A 23,985-nucleotide genomic window follows, 5' to 3' on the forward strand; every position below is an offset into this window, starting at 1 on the left:
GACCAACTCTTTGAACCCAAGGCAGAAGGTGGGCATGAGAAAATAGGCCAGTCTGCAAATTATCTTGTCAGTGAGGAAGCAACAATCTGGAGCAGAAGGCAATGCAAACAAAGCCCTTCGTGCTGTTGCTGCTAACGATTTAGGGCAGTAGGTGTGTCTGCCGCGCTGCCCCTCTGCTTCCAGACCCTGAGCCTGTGGCACTGCAGCTGTTGCATGCTCCTCCTACCTCCTCCTGTCTAGCTCTCCCTCTCTGCATCTGTGTTCTCTTCCCCTGCTCCTGCTGCTGCTGGCCTGAGAAGGAAAGCATGAGGATGGACAGCACATCTTTTAGGTGTCTGGGTGCCTGGCACTGTGCCACATGTTGGGTGCCTCTTAGCTCGAGGTCCTCTTTAATCCAGCCCCTTCCTCTCACTCTCACCCCAAGTTTTGCTGATAGTTGTATTTGTGGGTTTATCCCCTCATGGGAAACACTATTTCTGTGCATATTTCAAAAGTCAAGTTCACTCAATCACCAGTCATCTGTTTAATAAGCGTTTTTTGAGATTCATCTCATACAAAACTAGCATTTTCCCTGGAGTCCTGGAAACAAGTCCGGAGGGACCTGTCATTCTTGTTTAACCCTATAAACATTGGTTGAGTAAAGGAATCTTCCCAATCACCCCATATGTACCTATGTAAGAGAATGGGTTAGGACATCCAAACTCATCATCTGCTGGGCCTTGTGTGAAACTGAAAGACCTCATGTGGAAAGCCCAGACCCCTTCTCATAGTGAGTTCCTCTACTGGAAGGTTCTCCTTTGGGGGCGGAGTCTCAGCAGGCACCAGAGAAACAAATTATACAGGATTGCCATTTTTGCTACCCCTGAAAACAAGCCAGCAAGCCTGCTCTGGAGGGAATGACCATAGATCACTACTGGAAGCAGGCAGATAGTAACGAAGTAAAAAATACAGTAAAGGCAAGGATTCTGGGATGTGTCAAATGTCTCCAGTTACTGTTCTTGTCACCAGCTCAGTCCTTCTGTGCCTTGACAGTCTCTAGCAGTCTTACTCTCCTGTTCTGTGTCTCAGGTGGTGTTCACACCTGCTCAACCCTTGGTCAGAGTCCCACTCTGCTCTGGATCCAGTTGACCCCTCCCCTCCTTGAAGTCCTCCCAGACCTCCATTTTCCCAGGATGAAGCTTGGCAGTTGGACAAAGAAGGATTGTCCCTGCTGGCCCTAGAATATTTCACAGCACACTCTTGGCCAACTCCATCTCTCTAAAGCTCCAATTCTTTATCTATAAATTAGGGGCCCTGACTCATGTCTGTAATCCCAGCACCTTGGGAGGCCAAGGTGGGAGAATCACTTGAGCCCAGGAGTTCAAGACCAGCCTGGCAACACAGGGAGACCCTATCTCTACAAAAATAATTTTAAAAATTAGACAGGCCTGGTAGCTAATTGGAGACTGCGGTGAAAGGATCACCTGAGCCCAGGAGTTTGAGGCTTCAGTGAGTTATGATTGCACCACTGCACTCCAGCATGGGCAACAGAGCAAGATTCTGTCTCAAAAAATAAAAAATAAATGGATGACTTAATAGTCTCAACATGTTGTAGTTAAGAAGGATAAGGCAAATCGTGCTCCTAGCACAGTGTTGCCATGTACCAGGTGCTCCATAAAAGTTAGTTCACTCTCTTTATTCCTCACCTGATAGGACTATCTCCTTAAGTGAAGTTTTGTCCCCTCTAACTGTTTAATAGACACTTGTCCTGCAGGATGCTCCATAAAAAAGGATCTGGAACTGCTACCCATCATATTCCTGTCGTAAAGGATATTAACACTTTAGGTCCTAAGGAGTCCTGCAGTTTAAATAAATCTGTTTAATCCATTGTTTTCTTCATTGCCCTTGACAAAATGAGCACATTGTTTGCTTAGCAAACACCTACATAACATACTCTGTGTTTTACAAAGGTTAAGTCATTTAATTCTCATGACAGTTCTGTAAGGTGAGATATTATCATCAGTGTCCTTTTAAAAGATGATGGAATTATAGCCTTTAGCACAGAGCAGTTCAGTTACTTGCCCAAGGTCACACAGTTGTTGCAGAGCCAGGATTTGAACACATTCTGTCTCCAGGATCTAAATTCTTATCCACTCTACTCAGCTGTCTCTCTAATTTAAAGATACACACACACTCACACATATATACATGTGTATGTATATGCTGATTCTGCAACTAAAAAAATAGCAATGCTATTATCTGTGTAATAACTGTTAATATTCTAACAAACATTAATTCCAGAATATATAGAAAGGCTCCAGAAAGGCTGCCTGAGACTCTCTCCTGCTCTCAATTCTCACTAGTTGGTGACTTGGTCCCACCACAGAACCCAGCACCACTGTCCACCATCCAGGCTTCCCTGTGGACAGGTGCACTATTTAGAATCACTTCTCAAATGTAAAAACAAAGTACCAGAACCCACAGGGTCTTCTTTCCTACCTCTCACTTACTGAAACACTTCCCAGCCAACCCTGAAGGAAGACTTGTCAATCCACCTGCTGCTGCTGCTTTCCTTTTTTTTTTTTTTTTTGTACACAGTCTCACTGTGTCACCTAGGCTGGAGTGCAGTGGCATGATCTCATCTCACTGCAACCTCCACTTCCCGAATTCAAGTGATTCTCCTGCCTCAGCTGCCCAAGTAGGTGGAATTACAGGCACGCACCACCATGCCCAGATAATTTTTGTATTTTTGGTAGAGACGAGGTTTCACCATGTTGGCCAGGCTGGTCTCGAACTCCTGACCTCAGGTCATCCACCCGCCTCGGCCTCCCAAAGTGCTGGGATTACAGACATGAGCCACTGCGCCCGGTCTGCTTCTTCTTGAGTATGATATTCTTTCCTGTATCAGTGGAGTCTGCAGAAAGGGTGTGTCTTTTATTCCCCTTTTCCTGAGGAAGAAGATCTCTTCCCTGGAGTCTTTGTGCTAGTCCAGAAATCCTTCGGTGGGTCTTCTCAACATCACACTCATAGTCCCTTATTTGTAAGCAGCAGGAAGTTCTTTTCTAGGTAAAATGAGAAGTTATGTAAGTGTGGAAATCGCCAGATAGTTAGGGAGCATGTCCCAAGTGCCCAGTTCTGTGCTAGGCAAATAGAACCCAGGGACCTTTTGTCTTTTATGGCAGGAGAATGTTCATGAATGGAGCAAACAAGCATAGGTGAGTCTTGGGAAAAGGAGTTTGACATTTCTTCCATTTGAGTACCTCTGAGTATCTGTTTTCCCATTTTCACTCACAACACAAGTTAAAGTCACCTAAAAAGTGTCATTTTTTAAAATGTAAGCAAAGAAAGGGACCTTAGAGATCTTCTAGCTCAGGGTTTGCCAAACAAGTTTTCTCTCCAATGCCAGTATCAAAGGAGTGGAAGTGTTGCTTGAATTGCTGAGGTGACAATTTTAAGATGGCATCTGAGGTTGTAGGGCAAGAGTGTTCTGATCAATGTAGTGATGTATGCCAAGGGACCAGTCTTAACTTGGGTTCTTCCTTAGACGTTGGGCTTGAGATGGGGTACTTGTGGAAATTATTTAGTCAAGGAGGCTCTCAGAAGGAGAGAGAGAAAAGGAGGCTGAAGGCAGGGAAGAAAGTTAAGCAATGATGTGGTCTCAGCTGGGGACCAACCTGGGCCACTGCAGTGTGAATTGAGGCAGGGGGCTAACCTTTCATACACTGGTGGTTGGTCATTGGCTATGGATGTGGGGATGGGGATGGTGCATACCCCCAGCCTGGTGGCTCTCCTCAGCAGAGGGCTATTCTTGGAAGAAGGGAGCAGCTGTCAGTCATTAGCAGCTGACACACACAGCAGCTGGGCAGTATGTGCACCAGCCCAGGAAAGGGAGTCTGGGCAGGGTACCAAGAATGTCCACTAATGGCGATCCACTGGCTAGGCAGTTAGCATCCTTAAATAGAGCACATCAGCTTATTTACAGGTGAGAAATCTGATGCCCAGAGAGAAACGCTCAAGTCAAAATTCCTTTGCATACCCTCAGGGTTCTCCACAGTTGGGCTCTATGCTTAGTTACCAATCCTCTGCCACCCTCAGAGCATGGCAGACATGCTAGTCCTGTTGATGCCTTGTTCCCCAGGGATTCTGGCACTTCTCCTACCACCATGCCTTTGGTCATGCTTCTCCTGCTCCGGCAGTATGTGAAATATCCTCCCTCACTTTTCTATTGAGCAATTTGAAATACCCTGTAGACCCATTTCATAATATTTGGAGTGATAGAGCCATCACAGATTGCCTGAAGGGGGTCTTAGCCCCTTTAAAAAGAATCTGAAAGGATTTATATTCTCAGAGCAGGTGATCTGTAGGAACCCATAGATTATCTATAATGCCTGTACTGCCATTATAGATCTCCTATAAGTACCTACAGAACATTATGGATTTATTGTAGAATCCCACGGATTGCCCATGGTAATTGTGTCATGTTAAATAGTCTTTCATTCAACTGTCTAGTGAGTGTTTACTATGTTGTGGAGAAACCAGGTGAGCAAAACTGACAAGGTCTTTGCCCTTATTCTAAGCATAAAAAAAAGATTCAACATGCAGGAAACGAATACCTAATTTCAGATGGCGTTAAGTGCCATTGAGAATAACTGAGGAAAATATTCCAATTTCATAGGTCAAGGAAAGACTTCTCTGAGGAGTAACATCTGAGTTGAGATCTGAACAGCGAGAAAGAGTCTTGTCAGGAAGGTCTGAGAAAGGATCCCTCTGGACAGAAGAAACAGGAAATATACTAGCCCAGAGGAGGGAATGAGCTCAACATAATTCAGAAACAGAGAAAATGTTGGGGTGTCCAGGAAGTGGTGAGTGAGCAAATGAGGGAGGGGCAATAGTAAGAACACTGGACAAGTAGTAGGGGTAAAGAAATAAAAGCCAGCCAGGTGCAGTGGCCCATGCCTGTAATCCCAGCACTTTGGGAAGCCGAGGCCGGCGGATTACGAGGTCAGGAGATCGAGACCATCCTGGCTAACACAGTGAAACCCATCTCTACTAAACATACAAAAAATTAGCCAGGCATGGTGGCGGGCACCTGTAGTCCTAGCTACTCGGGAGGCTCAGGCAGGAGAATGGCATGAACTTGGGAGGCGGAGCTTGCAGTGAGCTGAGATCGTGCGACTGCACTCCAACCTGGGCAACAGCGAAATTCTGTCTCAAAAAAAAGGAAAAGAAAAGAAATAAAAGCCACAGTGCCTTCCCTCAGACACACTCCATTCCCATAGGGCGCTTGTAGATAGCAGCAGTTAGTACACTTACTATCATAGTAAGACCACCTGTGGGTATTTACACACTGTTTCAGTACTTACAGAGGCCCTCACACTCAGTTATGATGATCGTATTTCATTATGAACTGCCTGGAGGAACATGACATGTCATCTCCGGTCATGAGATGTTAGCGATGACCTGAAGACATGTAGTTCCACCGTAAACCCTTAAGATGCTTTCAGTTGGTAAAGCTTGCTAATTGTGTTTGCAGCATCACTAAAAATTGCTTGGAGATTGTTTTTAAATCCAAGACTGTTCCAAAGAACAATTTTTTTTCCTTTGACTCAGTTTTCTCTCCCTCTTATTGATTAACATGGGAAATTAATCCCAAGCAAGTATTTGGTACAAATGACAGCACCCAGCTACAAACACGTCCCCCAGTATTGTCAGTTAGGATTAGTTACAGTTCCAAGTAGTATCATAATATTGGTTTAAATAAGAGAGAAGTCTGTTTCTCTTTCACAAATAAGTCAGAAGTTGATGGTCCTAGAGTGGATTTGGTAGTGCTACTCTGTGAAGTCCTCAGGAATCCAGGCTCCTTCCAGCTTCCTGCTCTGTCCTTCAAGATGGCTCTTCAGCCATTACATCCATGTTCCAAGTAGCAGATGTAGAAGGAAGGGAAGAAAAAGCAAGAGAGTATGCTAGTTATTTGTTGAAGAAAGCTTCGAGAAAATGTCTGAATATACTTCTGCTGACCTTTGACCAAAACTTAGTCACGTGGCCACAAAACAGCAAGGAGGCTGTAAAATACAGTATTTATTCTTGCGGGGCACAGGCCTGACAGAATATTCTCTTACTAAGAAAGAAGGCAAAAATGGATAATGAGGAGAAATCAACAGCTTTTACAATACCCACTATGGAAACAACTCATGTGACAAAATTCACATTAGTAAAAATGCCCCAAACCAGTGGTCGCTAGCCCTAGGATGTTAAGAAACAGTAAAACTAAATTTAAAAAGAGAAGGAGTCCAACATAGCACTGGCAACCTATAATTTTTCCAAGCGAGGATGTGAAAAACGGCTTAAACCCATCACCCACTGTCATAATCATCTCACAAGGAAAGAAGACTGTATCACAAAAGAAGAAAGGACTTACTTACTCCTTAGAAATGTTTTAAGGGATTAAATTTAGCTTTTGTGGGAGGGGGGAATAAACTTATTTTTTTTCATATCACCACAAAACAGTGAAAGCTTCATCACGGACCAGTATTATTAAGTGGTGCTTCAAACTGAAAGCATTTCTTTAAGACAGTATGATACTTTCTGTTTCTAAAAGCTCCCCCAAGTTGCAATAATAACAACCATTTATCTAGAGCACAAACCATTAACTGATGGACCTTAGGTCAGGTTCTGTTCATAGACATTGTGTTTGATCTGATCAGTAATTTTTTTTTTCAAACTTTGAATTTGTTGTCAATATGGAAAGCTTAAGAGATTTTACATAAAAAGTAATCATCGTTCTTGCTTCTCTTGAAAAGTGAGAAGCTCTGGCACACAAGGGCCCTCATTTCCACATGGTCACTCCCAGCTGGATGCAGCACAGCAGCAGCTGCCCCTTTCAATGGGCACACACTTGCCAATTCATTACGGGTCCACCTGGCCAGCCTCTCCTTTATGCAATATGCCCGGTCCCTGTGGAAACCTGAGTTTGTGACTCCTCATTTCATGCTACCAATATACCAGTATTTAGATACATACTTCTAAACTTCACATCAACCTGAAAATTAAACATTAGTATCCCCTTTTCACTAGAGCAAAGAACAAAGCAGTAAAGTGACTTGCCCAAGACTGAAGCTAATAGGTACCCACCTGGAATTTGAACCCAGGTCTCTCCGACTCCAAGGCCTGTGTGCCTTCCGCTGTGCCACCCTAGCTTCCAGCAGGCTTCTGACCCACATCTCTGTCGGCCCTCGCACAGGTAGAATTATTCATGCCATCTGGTTTTTAGGACTTTCTTAGAATTAGCTGGGAAAAGTTTTGAATTTCCTGTTTCTCTTGCAATATTATTTTAGGCTCCTTTTCATATTTATTTTTGAGGGGGAAAATATCCTGGGGAAGCAATGGTGGTTCAGAGAAGAACATCGCCATCCATCATGCAGACACAGCATGCATTTAAACAGCTCTGAGTACATAAATTGGTTACTTAATCGGCCCTAGCTAATCCATGGAGTGCAGAAGCCAAACTACAGTATGGGAAACAGCTTTTACACATGGGGTGCACACATCTGACAGAGCCTAGGGTTCTTGGAGCAGCTGCTGAGTGAGGCTCAAGGCCTTCTGACCCTCCCACTCGCTGTAGGCTCTCAGTGCCTCATGGGTAGTTGTTTTCAGAACATGAGGCAAGCTGGAGCCTTTCATTAGAGAAGCAATTCTGAAACAGAATGAGAATTTTAAAATGTGTATGTCTGAGTTTCTTTTCATTCACAACTGGACTTCTTTACTTTAAGCTCCATGCTGACAACTTCAAGTCAGATAGGGAAAAACATAAAAACAATACTACCTGCTATATTCACATTACATACATTCCAATTTTCCCTATAAAAGAACTACATACTTATGAAACATATTTAACTATGACATTATCAACTATTTCCAGAACATTCCATTTAACAAATGTAGGCTACTTCATTCAAATCTCCTGAGTTGTGTTGACTGCTGTGTGTCAGGCATGAAGGGCAATAGGTGTGTGGATAGCAATAAGATACAGTCCTTGCCCTCAAGCCACTCTTTTCCTCGTGTAGAAGACACCATGTAAACATACAGTTCATGGTTTCATTCACTGATGCAACAAATCCTTTTTTTAATGTCTCCTATGACCTAAGCATTGTTCTAAGAACTAATTCCTATATTTATAAAGTTTACAGTTTACATTCTAGTTGTGGGGTGGGGATGGATTCATTTCCTGTGGTTACTATAGCAAAATACTACAAACTTAGTAGCTCAATACAATGTGAATTTATTATTTTAAGGTTCTGGATATCAGAAGTCAGAAATCCATTTCACTGGGCTGAAATTAAGACCTTGGCAGTCCCGTTTTCCTTCTGGAGGCTCTAGAATCCACTTCCTTACCTTTTCCAGCTTCTAGGAATGCCTGCACCTGTATTCCTTGACCCATGGCCCCTTCCTCCATGTTCAAATCCAGCAGCATAGCATCTTTTCTCTTCCCTGATCCCTGATTCTGTCCTTACATCTTCTCTCTCTAACTCTGATCCTGCATCTCCCTTTAATAAGAACCCTGTAATTATATTGGGCCCACCCAGATAATTCAGAATAATCTCCCCATCCCAAAAGCACTAATCTAATCATATCTGCAAAGTACGTTTACCATGCATGATAATATAATCACAGGTTTTGGGGATTAGGATAGGATGTGGACATCTTTGGGACCATTATTCACCCTACTACAGGGACAGACAGTAAACAACTAAATTCACACACACACACCCATGCGAACACCCGCACACGAGCGCGCACACACACACACACGATCATGCCAAACATAGATATGTGAAAATGGCATAGGGTGAGGGCAGAGAGCAAGACAGGAGTTGCTATTTTAGGTAAGAAATGGATCTTAGGAGGTGACGTTTATAGCTGAATGAGTGAGGGAATGAGTCCTGGGGATGTTCTGTGGGTGGGTGCTGGAAGCTGAATAATCAGTAGGAACAGCAATGCACAGAATCTGAGACATGAATGAGCTTAATGTGTTGAAAAAGCAAAGGGGCCAATGACACTACATCAAAGTTGGTGGGGGGGTGTTATGAAGGAAGTCAGGTATGGAATTTGAAGTTTATTCTAAGTGTAATAGGAAGGCTTTAGAGGATTTATAGCAAAGGAATGAGGTATCTTGATTAATATTTTCAAAAATACTATTCCTTTAGGAGATCTGATTGCTGGGGTGGCAAGAGTAGATGTAGCAAGGCCTGCTAGGGGCTGCTGCCACACGGCCCAGGACAGGCATGATGCAGGCTTGAGTTGAGGTGATATCAGTGGAGGTAGAGAGAGGTGCTCAGAGTCAAAGTACACCTGGAAAGGTTAGTCTGCTTGGCTTGCCAGTGTTCTAGCTGTGGGGACTTGGAGGAAAGGGTGGATTCGGAGGACCTCTAGGCATGGGATCCGAACAGCACTATGAGATTAGGTGTCCTGCAACACTAGAGAGATGACTAAGCCACAGTTGCAAATTTTACCAGTAACTTCATTGTAGACAGGTAGACTTTGTTCACTACAATAATAACTATTCAGATTTCTTCATATAATCAGCCTTTGCCTTATGTATTTATTCTTTTCCCTCAAAAGAAATGCTAGTACTATGGAATCTGTGATGCAGGAGGTGATAGAACAATAAACATTCTGGGGGTACCCTCAGGAAAAAGATCTGTTTCAGCTGAGTTACCTAAAAGGGAAGGCAGGAATCTTGCTGCTGAGCAGGGCACTGGTTCTCTCACCTGTTAGCTCTTGGAGTCTACCTTGAGACCTGCACATGCCAGGTGCCTGAGTTTGGGAGGCCTGAAACTGGCACACTTGGAAACATAAATGCAAAAAAAAAAAAAAAAAAAAAAAAAGCCACTGCACGCCAACAGTGAGATAGCTGAGCAGAATTGTCACCGACAGTGTACTGATTTATTCTAGTGCAAAAGCAAGCATGAGTGAAACTTGAAGGTTGCTAGATAAGCATCTGCCTTCCAGGAGTTTATAGTCAAAAAGGAAGATAAGCATCCAGAAGTAACTAGAGCCCTGAGTGCAAAGTTAAGCACTCGAGGCTTTGACTTTTGAAAATTAAATGAAAAATCAATAAGATCACATGCAAGACTGATATGGTTTGGCTGCATCCCTGCCCAAATCTCATCTTGAGTTGTAATCCCCAGATGCTGAGGAAGGGAACTCATGGGAAGTGATTGGATCATGGGGGTGGTTTCGCTCATGCTGTTCTCGTGACAATGAGTGAGTTCTCATAAGACCTCATGGTTTTATAAGCATCTGGCATTTCCCTTGCTGGCATTCATTCTCTCTCCTGCTGCCCTGTGAAGAGGTGCCTTCTGCCGTGATTGTAAGTTTCCTGAGGCCTCCCCAGCCATGTGGAATTGTGAGTCAATTAAACCTCTTTTCTTTATACATTACCCAGTCTTGGGTATTTCTTATTAGCAGCGTGAGAATGAACTAATACAAAGGCAGTGTAATTTTGGTTAAAAGCCTAGGTTCTGGCACCAGACTTCTGGGGTCAAACAAAACTTTGCCTGGTGACACTGGGCAAGTCCCATAATCAGTCTGGGCCTCTATTTCCTTGTCTGTACATCAAGATTGACAATCATGCCTTTCTCATGGGGTTAAAAAAAAAAATGAATCAACATGTGTAGAGAGCTCAGATTAGTGCCTGGTTCATGGTGAGGCTCAGCAAGAATCAATGATTGTTAATGCATATCAGAAGCTTTTGACTTAAAAGCTCAATAACCAGGAACTACTTTTACTATTATATAGAGGAACAGATGAATTCACTCCACTTCAACAGGAGTGTCTTACAAGCCTACTGTGTACTCAGAATGAAAAGATAACTGGCAAGTCTTGAACTGTAGAGTCCTCGGTATAGAAGAGAGGACAGATCAACAGCAACACAGTTCAATTAGTGGAAGGAGGGCTCCAAGAATCAAGGGCTGAGGAGCCACAGGGAGCATACCAGCAGAGGATTCTAGTCTGGTACCCGACAATTAGTGGGTGCCCAGTAAATATGCATCCCTGCAGCCATTTCCAAATAGTTCTAACTTTGTACCTGTCCAGAAGAATTATATTTGTCCAGAGTATGTTGTTTTTTAAATACAACAAGACTGTGTTTCAAACAAATTGATCATAAATTTGAGATGTATGCTAAAGTGACTAAACAAGATGTTTTAACATCTGGAGTGTAAAAAAAATGGTGGGGTCTGTGTTTCTAAGTTTATTTTTTGACATAATGCTGAAACTTTAGCAAGTATGTTGTTTGTTAAAATAGCATTTTAGATTTCTTTTGCCTTTTAGAATTTTCAGAGTGCCTTCATGTTACTTTATTTAATCTTCATAAAAAAACCAGTGACTATCTATCCTGAATTTTCAGATGAGGAAACCAGGATCCGTTTCTGTAGACAATGGCAAGTAAAGGAAAATGCATGCAGGCATACCATTTAATGAACTGCTCTTTTTTCCCTTTTAGATTGTAAAGTCGTCCCTGGGTATTTGTGGGGTAAATTCGTCTCCAGGATCCCCCTCAAATACAAAAACCCACAGATGCTCAAAGTCCTTATATAAAATGGTATAATATTTGCATATAACAAACACACATCCTCCTGTATCCTTTAAATAATCTCTAGATTACTTATAATACCTAACACAATGTCAATGCTACACGAATAGTTGTTGTACTATATTGCTTAAGGAATAATAATGAGAAAAAAAGTCTGCATATGTTCAGTACACATACAATCATCCGTTTTACTTTCTGAATATTTTTGATCCGCAGTTGGTTGAATCCACAGATGCAGAACTCACAGATACGGAGAACTGACTGTATTTATTATTTCAAGAAAGCTTCCAGCCTCTAGTCCAGGGATTACAAATGCAAATGTCTGTCGGGGCCATGCTCAGAAAAAAGGTATAAATAGGTTTGATGTAAGGTCAGAGGGAGTTGGACCCGGCTAAACTGGGGGGTGTAATGCACACCCAGGCATTCAAATTGCTATTTATATTTATAACCTGCATTTTTATGACACATAATTTTATCAAGGCAGAATTAAGCTCAATATCAAATATCCTCACAATAACTTAAAGATGGTAAGAGTGAAGGATTTCCCCTGTTTGACAGATAAGGAAACGGAGGCAGAGTGAATTGACTTCAAGTTAATAGAAGAGCTTAACCACCAGTCAGTAGAACGAAGGCGTTAAGAACATATGTTTTGGAACCTGGTAGATTTAATATAGAAATTTGGATTTGCAACTTGCTGAGCTCTGAGATGTTGAGAAGTTACTTAACCTCACTGAGCCTTAATTTCCCTGTCTGCATAATGGGAATAATAATGCTCATCTGAAAAGTTGTTTGAATACTAAGTGTGATCACACACATAAGTGTTAAGCCCAACATCTGGCATATCACAAGTATTTAATGAATACTAATTTGTTTAACGGTATTAATTAAAAGGAGAATAATTCAAGTCTATTGATAAGTGCAGGTTTTTACTCATGGCCTGCCAAGCTTTCAGATATGAGGATGCCAAAGCTTTACTGCAAATTCCTTTAGAATTCTACCAGTGATGAAGCCTAAGCAAGGAAGCAATGCATTTCTCTCTGTCTTTTTTTTTTTTTTTTTCGTATCTTTACAGCACATTGGTTGTATGACCAGAGAATAGATATAAATTTAAACACGTGGGAGAGAAAATCATAGATTGTCAGAGCTGGAGGTGATCTTACTTTTCAGCTGAAGACACTTACCCAGAGAGGTTACGATGTATATGTATGTGTCTGTGTGTGTATTCAATTTATATATTTATAGTCTCTTTTGTATATATTTTATTTTACATGTATAGTATGTATATGTATATATGTGTGTGTATATATACACATATACATATACACACACATATTTACAGTCATATCTCCCAGGTAGTGGGAGGTGTAGCACAGAGTATAGAGATTTTTTCTGGGTATGTGCATGTCTGGGTCTTCAGGTATTATAAGCTGCATATGGGAGTAGAGGAAGAAGAGAGGGCGTTGGCTGTCCAGCAGTTATTTTTGTCCCATGTTGCATGCTCTGTCCTACCTGACAAATCTGAATGCTGACCCCTCTGTGGTTCTGCCTGGCTGGTGACTGTGCTTGTCAGCTGAATCCACTCCCGACAGTTATTACTGGACTGTTTGATCCAGGACCTATCATCCACCAGCCTTCAGACTTTCTTAAATTTGCTTACTTCTCTCATGTGCTGATGGGTCCTCTCTCATTTATTAACCCCTCTGTCTTTTTGTTAGTTCTTTAATTTTAATGAGATCATGGGAGAAAGAGGAAAGAAATGTGTATGATGCAACTAAATTATTTACATAGGCAAGCTTCATTTGAGTGGTAAAATAACATTTCAACTGGGCGGGGTTGAACCCAAACCAGAAAGACCTAAGGTAGGAGCAATGCAATGGTCAGGCAAGAGATGATGAGGCTGACCTAGGGCATCGGCTTTTGTATACGATGCAAAGGAATACATTTTAGGTATGTTTCCAAGATCAAATTCAAAAGATTTGACATGACTGGGTAGACAATAACTCTTAAAAATAGGGAAGGCAGAAGGAAGAACAAGTTTGAAGAGAAGATAATGAATTCAGTTTGGTCATGTTAAGTCACATTGGGCATTACAGAAAACTAATGCTTGCATATAAAAGATGAAGGCATCCTCCAGAAAAATGTGTGACTGGTAGGGAATGTAATTGGAGAAATGGTCACATTAATAACTTTTAAACCTTTTGGACTATGACCCAGTATGTGCACACATGCAACCAAACATGACTCACAAAAGCACACCTTTAACTTTGATAGACTATGATATTTTCTGTTACTCAATTTAATTTAAATTAAATTCTGGTCAAAACTTACCAAACTGATTTAATGATTCACCAATATATTATGAAAAATATTGGATTAGGTTGGGCGCAGTGGTTCACACCTGTAATCCCAGCACTTTGGGAGGCCGAGGTGAGCAGATCATCTGAGGTCAGCAGTTCGAGACCAGCCTGAACAAAATGGTGAAACTCTGTCTCTACTAAAAATACCAAAATATCAGCCAGATGTGGTGGTGGACACCTGTAATCCCAGCTACTTGGAGGCTGAGTCAGAATTCCTTGAACCCTGGAGGTGGAGGTTGCAGTGAGCCGAGATCGCACCGTTGCACTGTAGCCTAGGCAAAAAGGGTGAAAATCCATCTCTCTCTCTCTCTCTCTATATATATATATATAAAATATTATATATATATAAAATAAAATGTGTACATATATAGGATTAGAATGGATGGCTGTATGAAGAACTTTAGGTAAGAATACAAATCGCTCTTTGAGGACAATGAGGTCACAAGTGGTGTGGCGCTACCATCTGCCAGCTCCTGCTCCTGGCTCACCACCATTCACTCTCACTGAGGAACAAAATGGTCAGGAAGTCGCACAGCTTCCATGACTTTTAAAAATACCAGGAAAACACTCATGGAGCCGGAGGTGGCGATTCACCAAATTTGAATCACTCTAAAGAACTGCAATGTAAAATCTCAGGAGATGGTGTGTGCTGACTTGATCAGAGGAGCAAAGGAAAAGAATCTCAAAGGGAAAGAACCATTTTGAATACCTACCAAGATTCTGAGAATCATTACAAGAAAAACTCCTTGTGGTGAAGGTTCTGAGATATGAGGTCATTTCCAGATGAGAATCCACAAGTGACTCTTTGACTTGCACAGTCCTTCTGAGAGTGTTAAGCAGATTATTTCCATCAGTATTGAGCGAGGAGTTGAGGTGGAAGTCACCATTGCAGATGCTTAAGTCAACTGTCTTAATAAATTGATTACCAGTTGTTTAAAATTAAAAAAAAAAAATGCAAGTCCTGAATATGGTACCCCGGGTCATCAATCAAGATTTTGCTTTAGGGATTAAACTGTGTTTAGAAGAAAACATCAGTGTTCAGTGATACTAACTGAATAAAGAATTCAGTTGTTATATTGTTCTTAAGGTCATAAGAAACCTGTGGGATCTAGGCAACATGAAAGTGAATTCTCATAAAAACACAGTCCATGGCAAGAAGTGGAACTTGCACTTAGAGTCAAGAAAATATGTCAGTAAAGGCTTTTCCACTTAAAATAGGGCTGCAGTATTTTCTCTCTGGAGCCAACCCTTGAAACACTGCTGTAAAGGATGGGTTGCACATTTGGTTTCTTCATATAGTTAACTGTATGTCCTTGAAGGGCCAGACCCTTGACAGTTTCTGGGTAAATAGCCATGTGAAACAGAGGCCTCTGATCTACTCTCAACATGATTTGCATTTTATTTAGCACTCATTTACTGAACACCTGCTACAAGTAACACAAACACCCTAGAAGAATGTGGAGATAAATGATAATTCTTGCCCTCTAGGCTCTCACAGTCTATTGGGAAGATAGAAATAAATAATTCTGGGAGCAGGCCAACTGTGATAGATGCTCCACTAGGCATGGAAAGACAGTAGGAAATAAGAGGAAAGAAAATTATTTCAACTCAGGATGTATTGTCTCCTTCTCATTTTAAAGTTCTCCTTCCAAACATCATCTTGAGTGGTTTGTGCACCCCACTTCCCAAATAACTTTATTTCATTAGCCTGTTTTATATTCTTTATGGCAATTCTTATTATTAAGGATTATCTTTATTATTAATTTTTATAATCATATGTTATTTGGAAAGAGTTGCCCAAGAGACCAAGATACAAGAGATAGGATATTTCAAGTAAGGTCTCAGGTCTGGGTAACAACTAGCAAGGAAAATATGTAAAAATTGATTACACAACTCCTATGGGTCTCACCAACACTAAGTACATGCAACAGTTCAGTTATCACAAGTTGGAATGGGAATTTTGAAGAGGGACTTCTTTGCTGAGGATGGAGTCCCATTTCCTCCATGCCGAGGAGTGGCCATGTCTCCCTGACACACGAACCCTAGTGAAGCGACTTCAAGTGAACACCTGGAGAGGTTGAATATGTTGGAGTTCTCTACTGTGACATCACAAGCTGCCCCAAAACTTAGTGACTGTACTTATTATTGCCATATTTTCTGGCTCTGTGGGTCAATAATTCATAAAAGTACATTGGAGAAGTATCTACTACAAAATGATGTCTGAGGTCTCCACCAGAATAACTTAAACAGCTGGGAACTAACCAGGAAACTGTGACTGTCTCGGTTTCCCCTGCTCTTTCCTGTGGCTAGTATGGGCTTCCTCTTCTTTTTTTTCTTTTATAATAAAACAAGAAATGAATCTACGTAATTTTACGTAATTTTATGTAATAAAAATTTTACATAATTTTACATAATAAAAATTATGTAATTACGTAATTTCTACGTAATTTTAAAGGTGACACAGCACCTTCACCTACATAATCTCACGGAGTAAACACAGCAGCACAGATAACTTATTATCTGTTTCACAAATGAGGGTCTTGAAGCTCAGTGTGGCTAGAAGCAACTTGCACCAGGTTTTGGAGCCTAGACTTGAACCAGCTTTTGTGACTCCACTTCCAGTGTTCACTTCAAGCCTGCTCACTGGCATGAGTACATTCCACAAACACCACCTCCCATCAGACACACTGAAGTCACATGGAGTCATACCCACTGAGGTGACAGGAAGCAGCAGTGCATGGCTTCTTCAGGGCAATGGAGGCCCCCAGCTCCCCGGGGAAACGCCAGCACATGCCGACCTTGAGAAAATTATAGCTGCAGCTAGAGAAATAGGTATCAGCATTCATAGAGGGATTTGGGAATGAGAAGTGTGGTAACGGTCGGGTTTAATACTGTGCGCACACTTCTGATGAATATGCAAATGTGGCTGGTACCAGAAGCAGGAGGCGAATAACATTTACTAAACAGCAGTGCTAAACCACTTTGAAAGGGGTGTGTCAGAAGCATGGTAATGTAATTAATCCTCTTCACCTGTGAATTATCAGGGCCTTTGGGTTCCATCCAAAAACGTCTGACTTGAGCTTGCTTTGCTTGGAGCCTCTTGTGTAAACTTGATCTTAATGGAGAATGAAGCCTCAGAAACTGATACAAAATAGGAAGGGGTAAAAGGCACAACTATAAATTTGCCCAATTAAAGGACTACAGGATCAGGGCACCTAGGTTGTGCCTGCCCACCTGGGATGATGCTTGTGGGACACCTTAATGCCTGATGTGGTCCCCACTCAATTGATTTATCAAACAAAAAGACTGATCGTTGTTAGATGGTCAGAGTGATGAGATCAGGCCTCACGCTGTCTGACACAAGAGCTGTAGATAGAAGGCACTGAGTTTAAGTGTTCAAGGGAGAGTTGTCTCTTCCGGGCTATAGGAAAATAAAGACCACCTGCCAGAAAAGAACTCTAGACCGGATCTCAAAATAAAGATGAATAGAGAATATCCTTTACTGACAGGCACTGTGCCACCTACAGGGTACAGAAATGAGTAAGTCTCATGCCTATAATCCCAGTACTTTGGGAGGCTGAGGCAGGCGGATCACCTAAGATCGGGAGTTCGTGACCAGCCTGACCAACATGGAGAAACCCTGTCTCTACTAAAAATACAAAATTAGCCGGGCGTGGTGGTGCATGCCTGTAATCCCAGCTACTCAGGAGGCTGAGGCAGGAGAATCGCTTGAACCGGGGAGGCAGAGGTTGCGGTGAGCCAAGATCATGCCATTGCACTCTAGCCTAGGCTATTCAGAAGATGTTCACCCTCTCGTTGGGGAGTCCCTCATTTATTCACATATAGTTGGTGGTGATCACTTGCTCTATGGGGCCACCCAGCACTCATGCCCCCTCTATTGGAAATAGCACCTCAAGTTCCTTTTTCCCCTTGGGAGAGTCAGAAGGACTGACATTGAAGATGCACTGCCCTCAATGATCTGGGTGGGTGATTCAGACCCCACTTCCCTCCACACACACACACAGCATTCAAATCTAGAATGCTGTGTAGCATTGATGGGAAGACATTGGAAAGGATTCCTCTGAATTTAGTCTATCAGTTCTCGCCTCTTAGATACCTAAATCTGTCCTAGTTTTCATCTCTCTGTAAGCCTGGTCCTGCAGCCTCATTGCCAAACTTATAACTACCTGATCTTTTCCCAGTAAGTTCATGTTTCCATTTAAGCTAGCCAAAGTCCATTTCTGTTGCTTGCAGCCATGCAGTCCTAACACACTCACCCTCATCCATTCATTAATCTCCTTCACCAAGAAACATTATTCCAGGCAGGGATAGGACAACCTCCTTAGGAAGCTCACTATCTAGGGGGAAAATGAGTCACTGACTCATTGTATACCACAGGATCTGGGCTGAAATCAGGACAAGAACATAGAAATATTATGGGAACAACATCAAGGAAACTGAATTATCTTGTGAATGTGAGAAAATTTCACAAGGATCATAGTATCTATCCTACCTTTTAAAGGATATGCCAGACACAGAAATGAGGAGAGTGCTTAGGCAAGGAAAATCATAGACATAAAAGATAGAAAGTATTACTTGAGCACAAATTAGGAGATTTATGGAAGAAAAGATGATAAATAAAGGCAAATAATGTTTATACAGCAATCAAAACTAGAAGCAATACTATGTACCCTATTTTTTATGCAATGAATTTTGAGTCTCAAAATGTTAAAGGACTTTCCCCAAATTACACAGTTACAAAGCTATATGAGACTTCTAATCCTATCTCCTACACACCTCAGAGCATTTCTGTAAGAATCAAATGGAATCAGGTCCATTTGTTCTCATGTCTGTCTTCCTGTCTAATCTGGATCAATCCTCATCATGAAAGATGGCACATGGTTCATTTTCTTTTCTCTTTTTAAACCCTAGAAATTAGCACAGTGCCTCGTACACACACAAAAAAAATTAGTATGTTTGTTGAATTAATTAACAAATACTTATCAATAACAAAAACAACAAATAACATTTGTTATGAATTAACTTGGTCTCATGGTGGGTCATCAGTCCTATAAAGTGCTTGTAGACAGAATGATCGTCTTACTTTCCCAAAGTACCTACCACGGATAGCAAAATATGTCTCATTATTAACATCCTCGTTTTTCATTTTTTAAATTAATTAATTAATTAATTATTTTGAAAAGGAGTTTTGTTCTCTCACCCAGGCTGGAGTGCAGTGGCGCAATCTCAGCTCACTGCAATCTCTGCCTCCCAAGTTCAAGCAATTCTCGTGCCTCAGCCTCCCAAGCAGCTGGGATTACAGGTGTGCACCACCACGCCTGGCTAATTTTGTATTTTTAGTAGAAACGAGTTTCGCCATGTTGGCCAGGCTGGTCTTGAACTCCTGGCCTCAAGTGATCCGCCTGCCTTGGCCTCCCAAAGTGCAGGGATTACAGGTGTGAGCCACCGGCCTGGCCCCCATTTTTCAAATAAAGAAGCTGAAGCTCAGAAATTTCAGAAGCGTAAATGCTAGCTAAATTATGGAGATCTGGAAAGACAGTCTCTGGAGTCTGGTTTGACTCCCTCGGGAAGTATAGAGACCCTAAAGGTGGATGAACTAATAGCCCCCCACCCCATCAAAATAAAAGGCATTAACATGTATGCAGTATTTTTTATCTTATAATATTGGCAAATTGAAAAATTGAGTCTCTCTGCATGGAAAAGGAAAAATAGCATTAGGCATCATTAGAAAAAAAAAAAAAAAAACTCTCTTTTTAATTAAAATTAAATGTCCACTGTAAGAAAAAAAAAAAACACGTGGTGAGCAACAAATACCCACAGCCTTGTTTAATCACCTGTGATGAATTATAATTAGGATTTGAAAATTATTGAACTTTTTTCCCCCTGTTCACCTTGGCGCTCTGAAGGTGAATTTCAAAGAGTGCAGGAGGAATGAATATTAAAAAGTTTGTTTTATACTTGAACGCCAGAGCTCCCATCTCATTTTGCCATTAAAGCTCAACTTTTGAAATTTTTCACTGCTTTGCAATAATTACATCTTCAGCCTGACAACTCATTACATGACAATGCTTATGCTAATTCAATTCTATAGGCGCGAGGAAAGGAAGACAGTGGCTTTCAGTGACTGGGATTTAGAAAGGGGCTTCCTCTCTGTGGTTCAAAGAGGCCCTGCCTCAACCCATCCCGACCCCCAGGGCTCTAAGCATTTTGCATTGACAAGGCTGGATTCTTTTTTTTTTTTTTTTTTTTATTATACTTTAAGTTCTAGGATACATGTGCACAATGTGTGGGTTTGTTACATATGTATACATGTGCCATGTTGGTGTACTGCACCCATTAACTCGTCATTTACATTAGGTATATCTCCTAATGCTATCCCTCCCCCCTCCCCCCACCCACAATAGGACCCGGTGTGTAATGTTCCCCTTCCTGTGTCCAAGTGATCTCATTGTTCAATTCCCACCTATGAGTGAGAACGTGTGGTGTTTGGTTTTCTGTTCCTGCGATAGTTTGCTGAGAATGATGATTTCCAGCTGCACCCATGTCCCTACAAAGGACACGAACTCATCCTTTTTTATGGACAAGGCTGGATTCTTTTAGTTTCCTGACCCACAAGCGGTACTGGCTATGGTACCCTTGCTCCCAGGCACCTGGTAGCTGGTTTATTTTATTTTAAGTCCTGCTTTGTTCTAGAAAGGCTGGAAATGAAATTATTTGTGTAAAGCTTTCCGTCTCAACAATGGGACAAGCCCATTTGTCTTGCTCACCTTGGAGTGGTGACATTTTTTATTTTTCTCAAGACTGTTATTGTTATTCTGATCGATTCCGTTTACAGCTATTATTTGAGTTCCTACTCTGTACCAGGCCTTGGAGTGTGTGAGCTAGATGATGGTGAACAAGACCTCAGACATAACTCCTGTCTGCACTAAGCTTGCGTCCTGTTGGGAGATGCAGACATGGCAAAAGAGTAGACAATGGCACAACACCGTGAGTTGCTCCCCAATCTAGTAGGATCACTAAGGGGGCACAGAGACATGGCCTGGTGATGGGGTGAGGTGGGGCAGGACTTCCTCGAGAAGGTATCAAATGTGAGACCTGATCTGAGACCCGAAAAATGAGCTTTAGAGGGCCAGAGGACGTGAGGTGTTGAGGAAATGGAGAAAAAGAATTAGTAAACACTCCTGGCAAAGCACCAGTCCAAAGTAAAGACAGGACAGTGGAGCTTAGGAAGCTGGAAATTGCTTTGCAAAGCTGGAGAGTAGAACGGAGTGTCAGGAGGAGCTATCCGAGCAATGAGGCTGGGAGGGTAGGGTGCAGATTACAAAGGGCTACAGGCACTAGACTGGGGACCTCAGGCTATGTGCATCCTCAGGGCTATATGTGCAGCCTGTCACCAAAAGTTTTTAACTAGGGAATGAGTGACTTTGCTTAAAACCCTTGAAATGCCCCATCACCGGGCAAGCACCTGCTCTCCAGGTGTTCTACATATATTATCATACTGGATCATCACACCCAACTGTCAGTAAGTACGATTATCTCCATTTTACATTTTAGAAAACTGAGGCTCAGCAGTATTTTATAACTTACTCAAGCTCCTGCTGCTGCTTGTCAGCGACAGAGTCGATTTGGTCCCAGGTGGGGAGAGCTGTGGAATTCCAAGCCCAGACCCTGCACTGTAACAGGCTATTTCCAGCACTTCTGGAGAGGATGCCAAATGCATTCATCAGCTTTCTGAGATTCCTTAGGGAAGGGAGAGTGGAGTGTGTAGCCCTGCTTTGTGCTTTTATTCTCTAACAGAGGGTTGTGAGAGAGAGAGCCCTGCTGGGCATGAGGAAATATGTTTTTAGTACAGGGTCTGCCACTTGCTCACAGGTCATTTCACTTTAGCTTCTGTTTTCTCAATTATAGAAAAAAAATTATTAAGCTTCATTCCTAGAAAAAAAAATAAAGCTCAAATCAACTGGGAAGCATCTCCGTGGACGCTTCAGCTCTAATAATGAAGGCTTTAAAATGCAAACAACCCTCACTTTTAGCAGGTATGAACTCTGTGGTGGGTCTTGGGTGGCTGGTAGAATTTAGAAGGCTAGAGGGGTGCAGAAAAAAATAAAAACATGCCTGGAGGGGCTCAGAAGAAAGGCTTAAGGTTGTGTTAATATGTAAGGGAGTTGAGAGTCTTGGCAGAAAGCAAATGGCTGTCAGGAACCTGGAAGGGAAAATGTGAGACCTCATGAAATCCTCAGCAAGAGTCCTTTGGCAGGAACTGGTGAATCTGACCTTTGATCATATCAGCTCCTAAAGGCTGCTGAACCCCTGGATGTAAACCCGCTCTCTTGCAGTGTCCTGCACCAACTGGCCACTTGATCTTGATTTTTTTTTCCTCTCATGTGGACTGGGGTGGCAGAAATAAGACTGTCTCTCAGAAGCTTCCTCTGATTCCCATGCTCAGGCTAGTAAGTTGTCTTCTGAGCTGCCCCCGTCACAGACCATACAGCCCACCAGCCTCCCCGCTATTTGGCATCTCCTTGAGAGGGTGTCTTTTCCTTTCTGTATTCCCAGCACAGTGCCCAGTATGGATTATATGAAAATCATAAGATCTGACACTTGCTGCTTGCTTTCTCCCTTGCCGAGTAGGCCAGAGACTGTGCTAAGAGCTTTATATAGAGTATGTCATTTAACTGTTGAAATACACCCATGAGACAGGTTCTAGTGTCATCTCTATTTTATAAGGAGGAAACTGAGGCTCAGAGAAATTAAGTAATTTGCCAAGGGGCACACAGCAAAAGAGTAACGGAGTCAGGATTATCTATGGTCTGTGCAAGGGCCGCATCACCAGGGGGCTTATTAAAAATGTGGATACCGGCCGGGCGCGGTGGCTCACGCCTGTAATCCCAGAACTTTGGGAGGCCGAGGCGGGCAGATCACAAGGTCAGGAGATCGAGACCATCCTGGCTAACATGATGAAACCCCGTCTCTACTAAAAATACAAAAAAATTAGCTGGGCATGGTGGTGGGTGCCTATAGTCCCAGCTACTCGGGAGGCTGAGGCAGGAGAATGGTGTGAACCCGGGAGGCAGAGCTTGTAGTGAGCCAAGATCGTGCCACTGCACTCCAGCCTGGGTGACAAAGCAAGACTCCGTCTCAAATAAAAATAAAAATAAAATAAATAAAAATGTGGATACATACTCAAGGTCTAATGAATCAGAAAACACATTTTTAAAAATCTCTAAGTGGCTTGTATGCATATTTTAAAGTTTAAGATGTGCCATTCAGGAGACTTAAAAAAACTAGTTTGCTGAATGAACAAATAATCTATGTCTGTGTCCTGGGTTCACGACTTACTTGCTCTACAGTTATGTGGAAATGGCATTGCTAAGTCTCTTTTTCCTTATCTTTATTAAAGAAAAAATTAGCTGTGAGGACCCAAGGAGATCATGCCTGAAAAGCTGGCCCATTCTAACGGCGCGATAGAAGTTACCTGTTATTGTTAGCTATTCATCCCTCCAACCTGACTTAGCTCATAAAATGTACAATCCAGATGTTGGACTAAATAAAGGATCTCTGATTCTAAGTTCGTAGCCTTGTGGACCCAGAGAATCTTAGGATGGTGCCATTAGGCACCATAGGTTAGAAATGTGTTACTTTGCGCTCATTAGTTTTTTCTCCCACACTCACTGTTGTATCAAACTGCAGACAAAGCATTTTGCCTTGTCCCTTTCTTCCCAGTGCTACACAGCTAGGGAGGGAATTTTTCCCCTGGTTGACTCTTGCCGTCCTTGTTCACAGCTCTGACTCCTGCTCTCCCATTTTTCTGCAAGAGATTTCAGAAAGAAGGGCATGTTGATTTGCTGTATGGCTTCTTGATTAGATGGCAGATTTGTAACCAGGGTGGATGTGACAATCAGGCAGGCTTTGATTAGGCCTTTCTGATATGTAAATCCAGGTGGATAAGATAAGTGGCGTTAGGCTGGGGCTGGCAACAAAGGTAGGAAGAAATCCCAGGTGACTGGAATTAAAGAACTGTCTGAGCTGAGCGGG

General features: G+C 42.2%; 1 protein-coding gene and 1 pseudogene across 11 annotated transcripts in view; both read left to right on the top strand.

Annotated features, from left to right (window-relative positions):
• LOC105495139 (DAB adaptor protein 1) overlaps positions 1-23,985 on the top strand; it is a 1,257,833-nt gene that overhangs the window by 639,981 nt on the left and 593,867 nt on the right. The window lies entirely within an intron of this gene.
• The window catches only part of LOC139362075 (small ribosomal subunit protein uS10-like), a 31,618-nt pseudogene continuing 7,633 nt past the window's right edge, over positions 1-23,985 (top strand).

Source organism: Macaca nemestrina, chromosome 1, assembly GCF_043159975.1.
Source record: "Macaca nemestrina isolate mMacNem1 chromosome 1, mMacNem.hap1, whole genome shotgun sequence".
Classification (NCBI taxonomy): Eukaryota; Metazoa; Chordata; class Mammalia; order Primates; family Cercopithecidae; genus Macaca; species Macaca nemestrina.